The 11,549-nt window shown below is 40.9% G+C and overlaps 1 long non-coding RNA gene across 1 annotated transcript; it reads right to left on the bottom strand.

Moving 5' to 3' along the window:
* Window positions 1–1,154: 1,154 nt before the first annotated feature.
* Window positions 1,155–4,871, bottom strand: LOC138772816 (uncharacterized). Its single transcript, XR_011359828.1, has 3 exons — window positions 4,741–4,871; window positions 3,568–3,663; window positions 1,155–1,444 (listed from the first exon to the last, which is right to left on the bottom strand). It is a non-coding gene; the product is annotated as an uncharacterized lncRNA (long non-coding RNA).
* Between the last annotated feature and the right edge of the window lie 6,678 nt (window positions 4,872–11,549).

Raw genomic sequence — 11,549 nt, 5'->3', positions numbered from 1 at the left:
AGTGTCTCATCTACACATCTGTTGCTCTAGAAGTGATCACTGGCATAACAATGATGCAGTGTTCCAGGTAGATTGCATGATCTTACATCACCGATTTTGTCCAAAACCTACAAAACCTACAGGAGAGGACAAATTGGCTAAGTATTATTTTCTCACACAAAATGTAAACTGTCTGTGTCTCCTCGGTAAAATCCCAAGTGATTTTTTTAGGGGGAGGGAGGCATATTGCATCTAGGGAAGAACAGACTAGCTACACATAATGTAATATTCCTGCCACCAATCCATTAACATTCTACCATAATGATTAGAAGAGAAGGAGATGACTGAAGATGAGTGAATCAACATAGCACGAATCACATCACATTAGATTTCAGTGAATCTGAATTTTTTTTTTATAAAAAAGCAGCCCACATTTTAGACATAGCAAGAAAACATATAACAAGACGACCTGGTGGGCTTTCTTATAATGCCTTGCCGTCAGACAGTATATGGCTATGTTCACACAACGTTTTTTCAGCTCCGTTTAAAATGACGTCCATCATTTTGAGTCTTAAATAGCGGACGTAATTTAACTGTCTAGCCCTCCCCTTAGTGCAATGATGCTCTTGGTACATTATTCTAGTTTGGGTTACTAATTGGCCTTTGGGTGTGTCTTAATTGAAAAGTCCATTGAATTTAATAGTAGAAACGGAGAAAGAACGGTGAAAAAAGAAAAATTGTGTGTGAACAATTAATAAAAAATGCCCGCTGTTTGCAAAAAACGTCCGAAAATAATGATCATGTTCATATTCATATTTTGACATCAGCGGTAAAAACATCTGTTATTCAATACATTGTGTGCATTGGACGTCTGTCTTTCCATTGACTTCAATGCATTGCCATAGCAGTCAGTTAAATCACGGCAATAACAGACGTTATTTTAAATTTAAAAACCAGACGCCTTTTCTCTATTTTTGACGTTATGTGAACATAGCCTAATAGTAACTATAGGAAAGAGTGACCCTCTCATATTGGTGATACTAGCCGCTGTAAAGCAGCCCAACCAGAAATCCAGGTTATTGCTGGGGATAGATAAAGGAGATCACCTCAGAGTTAGTGAAAAATAGCAGAGATTGTAGCAGATTGGTGTTTCATGGTGAGGATCAGGATGTTTTATAATAAGGAGAAAGAATACAAAATTGATAGAAAGATAGATTTTAAAGTAGATCTGGAGCTGCAAATGTCAGGGGAAGATTAGTGATACATATAGCAGTAGGATAACCCATGCTGTTAGGAACACACGACAATTGACATGGAAGATAAAAAAAAGTCTGTCTTATTTAGGTGTGTTTCGAAGAAGGATTTCCTTCTTTTCTCTGAACCATAGGTTAATACAGTGGTTAATACAGTAGGAAACCCTCTGTGGCTGCTGCTCCATTCATTGTCTATAGAGTCGTCGGAGATCCTGTGGAAAGAGGAATACATTAATTTAAGTCAGAATACTCCTTTATGTTAAAGAAGTCCAACAAAATTGATAATGAGGAGGTGGGGTCACAAAAGTAGCTATTTAAATTCTGTTGTTGATAACGCCATGCAGTGTTTTGTTTTTTATCTAGTTGTAACACAAGTGGTTGGCAGCCACCAGCATATTATAACTTCCACTTTTGGTCCGTGCCCTGCCATGTTGCTTCCTCTTCCAGGGCTGTTCCTGCTGTGGCCCTTAGAATGTGGCTGATCTCTCTCTTGGCTGTGTATGAGCTCTATACTTATGTCCCACCTGTCCTCCATCAGCACTTCCTATTTAAGCCTACTTTAAGGCTATTTATTGAATTAGCTTTCTGTCTTGCTTATGGGTGATCAGTGAAGTAAATATATAAAATATATTTTTCCCCATTAAATTTATTTATGCATGGATTCGGAAACACCTTGGAGTGCCCAAAATGCAGTACAGATCGGGCCGATTTATTCATTTATTGTGGGACTGTGAAAAAATCCGGGGGTACTGTGTAATACCAGCCTTAGACAATTTACTTTGTGGTTTTCCAAACCATTTATCGATTATTCTTCCTGTGGTTTCCTTTTTTCTAATTTGTGGTTTCACACATCTCAAAGGATTCTTTCAATGTCTTAATTACCTGCTATGCAATGGAACTTGAATGAAACTTAATTCCCTCTTTGGGATATGAACCTGTAAAGCTTGCCGTTTCACATTGAGCACCCTTACCACTACTCTATGGCCAGAGACACTGTCTAAGGGGGAAGCTTTATGTATAATAACTGTACACAGCCTTTAATCTGAATAGATACAAGCCCCATAGGTTATGCCATAAGTGTCCCAGATGGGAGTAGTGGAGCAAAACATCCATAATTTTTACAGGGGTTCCGCTCCTCTACAGTAAGCAGCAATCTGTATAGACTGCTGCTTACTATTCGGTCCCTATGGAGTGCTGTGTCACTGGCTGTGTTGGGTGCAGTGTGCTCAACCCAATGAGTGGGGTTGGACAGTAAACAGCAATCAATACAGATTATTGCTTATTGTCTTCCACCAAAACAGTTAAGTGGCATTTTCTTGTTTCTCCTGGAGGGCGAGAGTCTACATGGACACTTGGACCTGAGGAACGCTGCGGCATGAAGACCAGATCCGTTGTCCTGTGTACCTGTATATGGAGAACCGTCCAGTTTGACATTTTTCTAACAAAGAAAAATTTTGCAATAAGAAATTTTGTGTCCTACATTTATTATTTGACATTGGATATACTGGGACTTGGTTTATTGGACACTATCCACACAGTGCGACTATTGGCACGTCCTATTGTATTGCTGCAAATCATGGAGATACAGGCAGGGAAAGATTTGCAGCAGGAGAAAAATGCAGTGTCTGCGTATCTTTCCCCTCCAGTATCTTTTGATCGCAGTGGGTGGTAGTGCAGTGTTTTTACCGCCTGTCAGAATTTAACTCTCTCAGGTGAAACACAAAGTGCTGTCACCTGTGATTTCCACTGCAAGGCTCCGTTCACACAGGGCAAAACTGGTGGAATTTCGCAGCGGAGAATCCCGCCAGCCTCCCTGCCACAGTGACAGTCTATGGGAGTCTCGCGCGCCGTGTCTCTCCATGCTGAAGAATGGACATGTCCATTCTTCAGCGCAGAGAGAGGAGGCAGACGAGCCTCCCATTGACTGTCATCATGACAGGAAGGCTGGCGGGATTCCGCAGCAGAGCGTTCCACCACTTTTGCTCCGTGTGAACAGAGTCTAAAGGTTTTCGCTTTGTGTTATGTTGTCCAATCACAGGAACAGACACTCAACACACTCTGTACTGTTCTCTTTTCCTGTTACACAACCCTATATAGGATAGGCATAGGCAGCTTCCTGGCAGAGGGGAGTCTAGGTTTTGACCTAGTTGAGCTCAGTTCAGTTTAGTAAGGACTGAGGCAGCCAGTATGCAGCGCTAAGGTCCAGTGGAGTTACCAGAAGACTAGGACAAACCCTTGCATACGCCAAGAATTCTTCAGTCAGGACAGTCACCCTCTAAGGAAATGGCAGAGGGAATGATCCCCAGTAAGGCAAAGTTGCTAAGAGCTGAGGCACCTTATTGACACACACTCTTCCATTTGGGAAAACCTTCGGTGGGAGCTTCACCCAGAGACAGAGACCTGGGACTCGTACTACCTCACATGACGATCTCTGTAGGCAGAAGGAGGTCAGATTTATATAAGTATCTAAACATGAGTAAGAGAAATTGTTTCAAGTGTCCTTCAACACACATCCCGGCCAAGTACTGTTACTAATTAGGCAAAGGCTTCTATCTGGCCCCCATACTACCTTGCATACAAGTCTTCTCTTCTTTATGCTATCTCAAGTCTACCTCAAAAGTCTATCTAACATATTGCTGTATTTTAGCACCTGTAAGCAGTTGTGTACTGTGTATTGCACTGAAGTTATTTTAAGTACAGTTTAACTCCTGTTCGAGTGCTGGACTCGCTTGCGCTGCACCCTGCACCTCACACTCGTTCTACCAAGGTCCGGTGCCTGTGTGTCTGGGGGTGGGGGACACTACTCCTGGCCACCATGACAAGTTGCCCCAAAACACCAGAGACCACCAGCTGCACACAACATCTGCAGCCAGTTCCTCATGGCATCAGGACTCAGGAGGAGTGAGACCAAGTGTAGTGCAATGTGTTGTGATGTAAAACGTTTTATTAGTGGCAGGAATCCTTTAACATTTTGTACTTTGTGGATCATCCACTACATCCTAAATAAAGCTAGATAGATTTCATATATTAAGATACTCATCATGCGCCCTCCAGCTGTTGCAAGACGCTACAACAGGCATGATGGGGGTTGTATTCTTGCAAAAGCTGGAGGGCGGCAGGATTAGTACCCCTGATATAAACGTCTTAAAGATAAAGTTGATATTGTCATCAAAGCCCTAGAAAAAGGCGAGAATATCATCCTAATGAATAATACAGACAATACAAAATTCTCTATGATAAGAAGCATACAAGATTTTTTGAAAAGACCCTATGCCCACATACTTGCAAGAGCTAAGAAGTTTACTGATGGATGGTAAACAAAAAAGGCTAATTATAGATGATGAGTATAGGCTACAATTTGGCCCTAATCCAACACTGGCAATCTTTTATACACTACCAAAGGGTACATAAAAAAGTGGATCCAAATCCACGCCCTTTAGTGTCGGGGAATAACAATTTAACCCAAGAGAGCAGTTGATACGTAGACCATTTGTTGAGGGTCTCCTACCTCAGAGACGCCAAGGATACTGCATGATATCACTGTCACCATTCTGGTCAGCGTCCATGTAGATGCCTTGTACACTAATATTCAGCACGATCTTGGTAGCAGTTAGTCACTTTCTAAACACAAAGGGGCAGATTTATCAAACATGGTGTAAAGTGAAACTGGCTTAGTTGCCCCTAGCAACCAATCAGATTCCACCTTTCATTCCTCACAGACTCTTTAGAAAATGAAAGGTGGAATCTGATTGGTTGCTAGGGGCAACTGAGCCAGTTTCACTTTACACCATGCTTGATAAATCTCCCCCAAAGGGTACACAATTATTTAACCACAACATTTTTACTTTATTACTTCAATTTATTGTGACACACAACTTCTTTGTTTTCATTTACAGACAACTTAAAGGGAATGTATGATTACTAATTAGTGTCAGATAATAAAACATGGTCTTTTATTCTAATTTGTTTCTATTTTCTGACTGTCATTTTTTTTATTCACTTTTTGTACTTTGTTATGGGGGCTGCCATGTTTCCTGAGCTGTTTTTTAACAGCATTTAGTGACATGCTTTACAGCCTGGTTCATGGACAACAGACAGAGTCTGTCCCCTTGAGATGAATGTTAAACATTACAAGCTTGCTCTGTGACCTTTGAAGAGGTCATTCCACAGGGAGCTCCCATTGTCTTATATTAAAGCTATCTATCTACTGGGGTCACCTGATGCTGTAATGCAGATCATTTTACGGCAGCCTCTTATCACCACAGACACAACAGGAAGTCTAAGCCCCAGTGATGAGAATGGAAATGTCAAGATTTTAGGATTATTTTATAATATTGATAGAAATATTCATTTTAGGGGTGTTACATTGACAATATTTTAATTTTCGGATTTATTCAAATATGTATCAGAAGGACACAGCCACCAATAACCTTTTCCACTGGAGCAGCTGCCATCCCAAGGCCCTTAGGGAAGGTAAAACCATGGGTCAATACCTCAGAGCCCACAGTAACCGCTCTGATGCAAAAATTTACAGACTTGTTTTAAAACCTGAGGGTACCCCAGGTCCACCTTAACGCCTTTAAGAGAGCAAAAAACTGTTGAAGAAATGAACTGATAGGGGACTGCCAATACCCTAACCCCTCAAAAATAATAAGGTGCTCTCCTGCTGTGGAACATAAAGCCGGGGTATTGATCCTTATAAACCAATTATTTCAAGGGGAAATAGTACAGGTGTCTCATGACAGCGCTGATAGATTATGTAAACTTTATATTAGAATGATTTCGGAAGATATTGTAATATTTTATGTCTATGGTCCTAATGCTAACAACTCCTTTTCTGATTTAACTAGCCACCTATTAATGGACCCATCCCTCACAAATTAGTGGCTGGGGACCTTGACTGATATCTGGAGACACTTTAATCCAGATACCAGAGAGTATACATATTACTCCACCCCACACAACTCCTGGTCAAGGATCGATTACATGTTGTCATCTAACTCTCTCCTACCTAAAGTAAGTAACCTCTCTATTGAAGGGATGGTCAATTCTGACCATACCCCTTTACTATGCACAGTCACTGCACAACTTCCTAGAGGTAGCAATCTGGAGGTTCCCTGTGGCCCTAGCCAAAGATGATGGATTTGAAACCCTATTGAAGGGATGGTGGTTAGAATACTCCACAACTAATGCAGAACACCCCTCTCGGCCCCAGCTATTGTGGGATGCTGCCAAGCCGGTCTTAAGAGGGAGAATCATGGCATACAGGGCAACCATCCAGAGGAAGTTAGCTGCTAATCTAGCAAAATATAGTGCCTCCCTACAAGAGGCCTACACAACCTTTCTTACTAACCCTTCTGACACCACCAGAGCAGCCTGGCAACAGGCAAGGGAACTCTACGAACAATGGTTGAGGAGGAAGGAGGGAATTCAACACTCCTACTATGAAGCAATGGTATTTTGCCATGGAGACAAGGCGGGAAGTATTTTTAGCTAGATTTGCTAAAGGTCCATACACACAACAATCTATCACTCAACTAGCAGACACCCAGGGTACTCGGAATAGGCACCAAGCAAAAATTAATGAGATTTTACAATCTTTTTAGAGACCCTATATGCACAGGAGCCTTCAGGAGGGTCAGTAGGGTCAGATTGGTTGCAGGATCTACCAAAACTGGCGGCTAAAGTAATGGACCAGCTTACCCCTCCCACTAATGGCGAGAGTAGCTCTTCTTAAAATGATAGGGTTTGCTAGGCTGCTATATCCTCTCCAGACAATCCCAGTACTCCTTAGACATCAGGATGTCACTTCACTAACATCAACCTTCTCTAAATCTATATGGGCATCCTCAAATAGCAAAGAAAAAATTACTTCTTTCCAAGGAAAAGGGTGGTCTTAACTTCCCAGATGTCCGATGCTATAATCTTGCTTGTCAATTAAGACATGGGATTGACTGGTTAAGGGGCACGAGCAATTACTCTAACTATAACCTGGAATCTCACCTAGTCCACCCTTGGTCTCTAAATAGCTTGCTACATACTAAATTTACAGCACTACCTACAAGTATTAAGAACAGTCATTTATTAAGAGATTCTATTAAGGCATGGCAGCATAGTAAAAAATTAATGGACCTACATAGCCTGATAAGTCAACATCTGGACCTTTGGCATCACCCTGAGTTCCACCGAGGACGCCAAAATGCTGCATTCACCCATTGTAAATTAGGAAAGCAATACATGTAATGCAGGTGTCATCCGAAAAGTACATGACGTTTTCTGACGTACAAGCTCAATATAGCCTTGGACACAACCACTTTTTGGCCTACCACCAGGTCCATAACTTTCTATTCCCTAGGCTAAAAAATTTGAAAAAGGAACTCACCCCTAATCCCTAAGCTACATACGTGATAACATCTAACCCTACCTATACACTATCCTTTCTCTATATCACATTACGGAATGCCACTACTAGAGACACACTGTGTTTAAGTATTGGTGGGGGGGGGACTTCCTCTCCCTGAGCTCAGTGAACAGATTCTGAAGGGTTGGGGTGTCATTAGGAAGGTGATCATAAACGAAAAATGGAGGGAGGCCCAATTCCGCATAATGCACCATGGCATGTATGGTTTCAGCTTACCTAAAACAGAGTTATGCCCGGACAGGATTGATGTGTGCCCAAATTGCTTGGAGTACGGTACTGACCTATATCATGGTCTCTACAAGTGTCCAACAGTATCTTGCAAAACCTTATGACATACCTGAATGCTAAACTACAAACCTCAATACTGGTGGACCCGCACCTACTGATGTTACATATACCCCCTGATGAGGTACAAATCACGCATTTGCAACATATTTTCATATTGAAAACATCAGTTTAGAATCATGGAGTCACGGCACTATCTCCCCACCTCACAGCAGTCAAATGGATGCGGCTCACCTGGACACGTTCAGTGGATTCTTCGGTGCTCAGTATACAATAGGAATAGACTTCAGCAATTGTCAGTAAGAAAACATACGATGCGGCACTCGCACCAGTTCCACTTTTCTTTATTTAGCCATACACATAACACCAATGCACAAGAATCAAGTAGGCAAAGATCGTTTCGCGCTACACATCGCTTCGTCACAGCACTGTGATGAAGCGCTGTGTAGAGTGAAACGATAGTTGCCTACTTGATTCTTGTGCATCGGTGTTATGTGTATGGCTAAATAAAGAAAAGTGGAACTGGAGCGGGTGCCGCATCGTATGTTTTCTTACTGACAAATATTTTCATATTGGTTGCAAAACGCTGCCTACTCTCACGATGGCTAGGTCCGGAAATGCCTATGGTGGAACAGGTTCTCCAACAGGTAAAACGATACTTACATATGGACCAATTAGAAGCAGAACCTGTAGGAGAGAAACGAGCCAAATCATTTTTTAAAAAGTGGAAAAGGTTTCTTGTTACCTTTCTAGAGCCCTCCGAAATGCGAACCTTGGGGGGGGGGGGGGAAGGGTTAGGTTGTGTATACTTACCTGTTGTACTATTTTCCACCACTAAGGATCTTGATCCAATGTACATTAATCAAAAGATCTACGTACCGCACAGTGGCATATTGTGCCTTGTGATTTATGCCTTCTTTATATTATAAAATAGGTGTTGGGACATACGACCAGTGTGGGTCTGAAGTCTCGCACATCATCCGCAAATCAGTATTTGTTGGCTGACAAAGACCTACAGGATGTACTAAATTATGATTAATTACTAAACTATCCAAATATTACATACCGAAGGGGAAGGAATCTAAAAGACATCTTAGTCCACAGTCATTTCACTGACAAAAGGTGGACGTAACATTACCACTCACACAATGAAGGGAACACACCCCTGTGGGCAGTGCGCTTTTTGTAAGTTCATACCCCATAGGAGTGAATTCATAAAAGGAAATGGGACAAGATCAAGTTATTTGACTATGTAAATTAGAAAAGCAGAGGGGTTATTTATGTGGCAATGTGCACCTGTCCAAAAATATACATCAGTGAGACCTTTCAGGAAGTATGCCGATGTATTTGCAAGCACATTAGTAAAGTAAAGATTGGAATTGATACTGCACTAGTTTGTCACATCAGGGACTTTCATAACAGTGGCGCCAATACATTGACATTTAGTGGCCTGAGAAAGTGCAGTTGGGCTCCCGAGGAGGTAATTACCTGGTGACTATAGATAGTGTGAATGCCTCCGACAGGGACTTTTGCAATGATATCCTATAAGGGTATGTGCACACTACAGAATTCTCGTGGATAACATCCTGTGGATTCCGCCGCTCGCCCCCACTTGACTCTCTGCCCATCCCATAGACTCCATTCTATGCTCAGGTGGATTCAGCCGGATGTCATCCGCAACATAGTGATCCCCATCCTGCAATATAGTAATACATGCATAACACTGGTGATTGGACCACAAAAGTGCTCTCTATTCTCATACACCGATAGGGTGTCAAATATGCCAATAACTCCTTACCCTTACCGGAAACTTACTCCACTGTTGGAGGCTCCCCTACACCATGTCATCAACAGAGTTAATGAAAACATACTGTGCATGCTGCCAGCTCACTCTTTGCTTGTTCCCCTTGAGAAAACCACTACAGAGTGAGGAAACATTGGGTTAGTGGGGGGTCTAAGTCTTTAGGCACATAACATAGTCTTTATGCAGTGCTTTACCCGCAGTGCTCTATACGGAATTAACACAATTGCAGTAACAGCTACATAAAAACTACAACTTTATTCACAGAGCTCTGAGATACCAGTGACTAGTTCTGCAGTGATACTCTCCTGATACAAATTACCAAACTTACTATCTTATTATTAATATACTAAACACAGTGCTATAACACTAGTGTCTAGTGGAGACATCTTATTACTCATATACTGGCTACAATGATGCAACACTGACATCTAGTGGTGATATCTTATTACTGATATACTGGATACAGTGATACAACACTGACATCTAGTGGTTAAATATTATTACTAATATACTGAATACCGTGGTACAAGACTGACATCTAGTGGTGATACCTTATTACTGAGATCCTAAGTACAGTTATACAACACTGACATCTAGTGATAGTACCTGATATACATAGAGAGTATTCACAGACAGAGTACAACACATATATATTTTGTACCCACATGAATTACGCATTAACATATACCTACAGCCTTAGCTGTTACAAAACCTGATTTGTGTAGACACACTTTGTATACTTCACTAATCACTAAGTGCAAAACTGATTCAAATTTATTAGTACAGATTAATAAAAGAAGTTTTAAGTAAATATCATTGGTCTTCACAGACTATTTGAATATATTTGTTTTTGATGTATCCTGTTATTGGGACCTCTTTCCCTCTACAAAAGCATATGCACTTCTGAGCAATTGCACTGTTTCTGGGACATGAATAATTGTTATTGGGAGGTGTAGGGTTCCCATCTGTTTAGTCTGTTGTGGATCAGGCTACTCACTTCTGTCTAATCATGTTTTTAATACAAATTTCTTATGGAGATTTTAACCCCTTGCCTCTGCAGCCTGTTTTGGCCTTAATACCCAGGGCCAATTTTTTTTACAAATCTGACCTGTCTCTCTTTATGTAGATATAACTCTGCGATGCTTTTAACTATCGCGGTTATTCTGAGACAGTTTTTTCGTGACATGTACCTCTTTATGTTTGTGGTATATTTTGGTTGATACACTGAGTAGTTTTTTGTAAAAAAAAACACATTTGCGCATTTTCTTTATATTCAAAACTCTCTTTTCCTCTCTTTTTTGTACGCTGTTTACTATATGTTACATATGACATGTTATCTTTATTTGTCAGGTCAATGTGATTACAGTGATATCCATTTTATATAGCTTTTGTTATAGTTTATGGCATTTATACTATATATACTGTTTATGTCTTGCAAATTGTAACAGCAGTAATATTTACAGTTTTTTCCCAATGAAGTTATGTGAGGGCTTTTTTTGCGGCATAAGCTGACGTTTTTAGTGGTACACCTTTTGGGTACCACTTTTGGGATGTTTTGATATCTTTTATCTATATTTTTTATGGGGTGGGATTAACAAAAAAAGTTGTCATTTTCATTAGTTTTTTAATTAAATTTATTAATGTTCTGCAGCGTTTATCGGGCTGGATAATTAACCCTTTAAGGACAGAGCAAATTTCGATTTTTGCGTTTTCGGTTTTTCCTCCTTGTGCATAAAAGGCCATAGCACTTGCATTTTTCCACCTAGGAACCCACATGAGCCCTTATTTTTTGCGTCACTAATTGTAC

This window comes from Dendropsophus ebraccatus, chromosome 14 (genome assembly GCF_027789765.1).
Source record: "Dendropsophus ebraccatus isolate aDenEbr1 chromosome 14, aDenEbr1.pat, whole genome shotgun sequence".
NCBI lineage: Eukaryota > Metazoa > Chordata > Amphibia > Anura > Hylidae > Dendropsophus > Dendropsophus ebraccatus.
The sequence above is the reverse complement of the archived record's forward strand: the minus strand, read 5'-3'. Positions and strand labels throughout refer to the sequence as shown.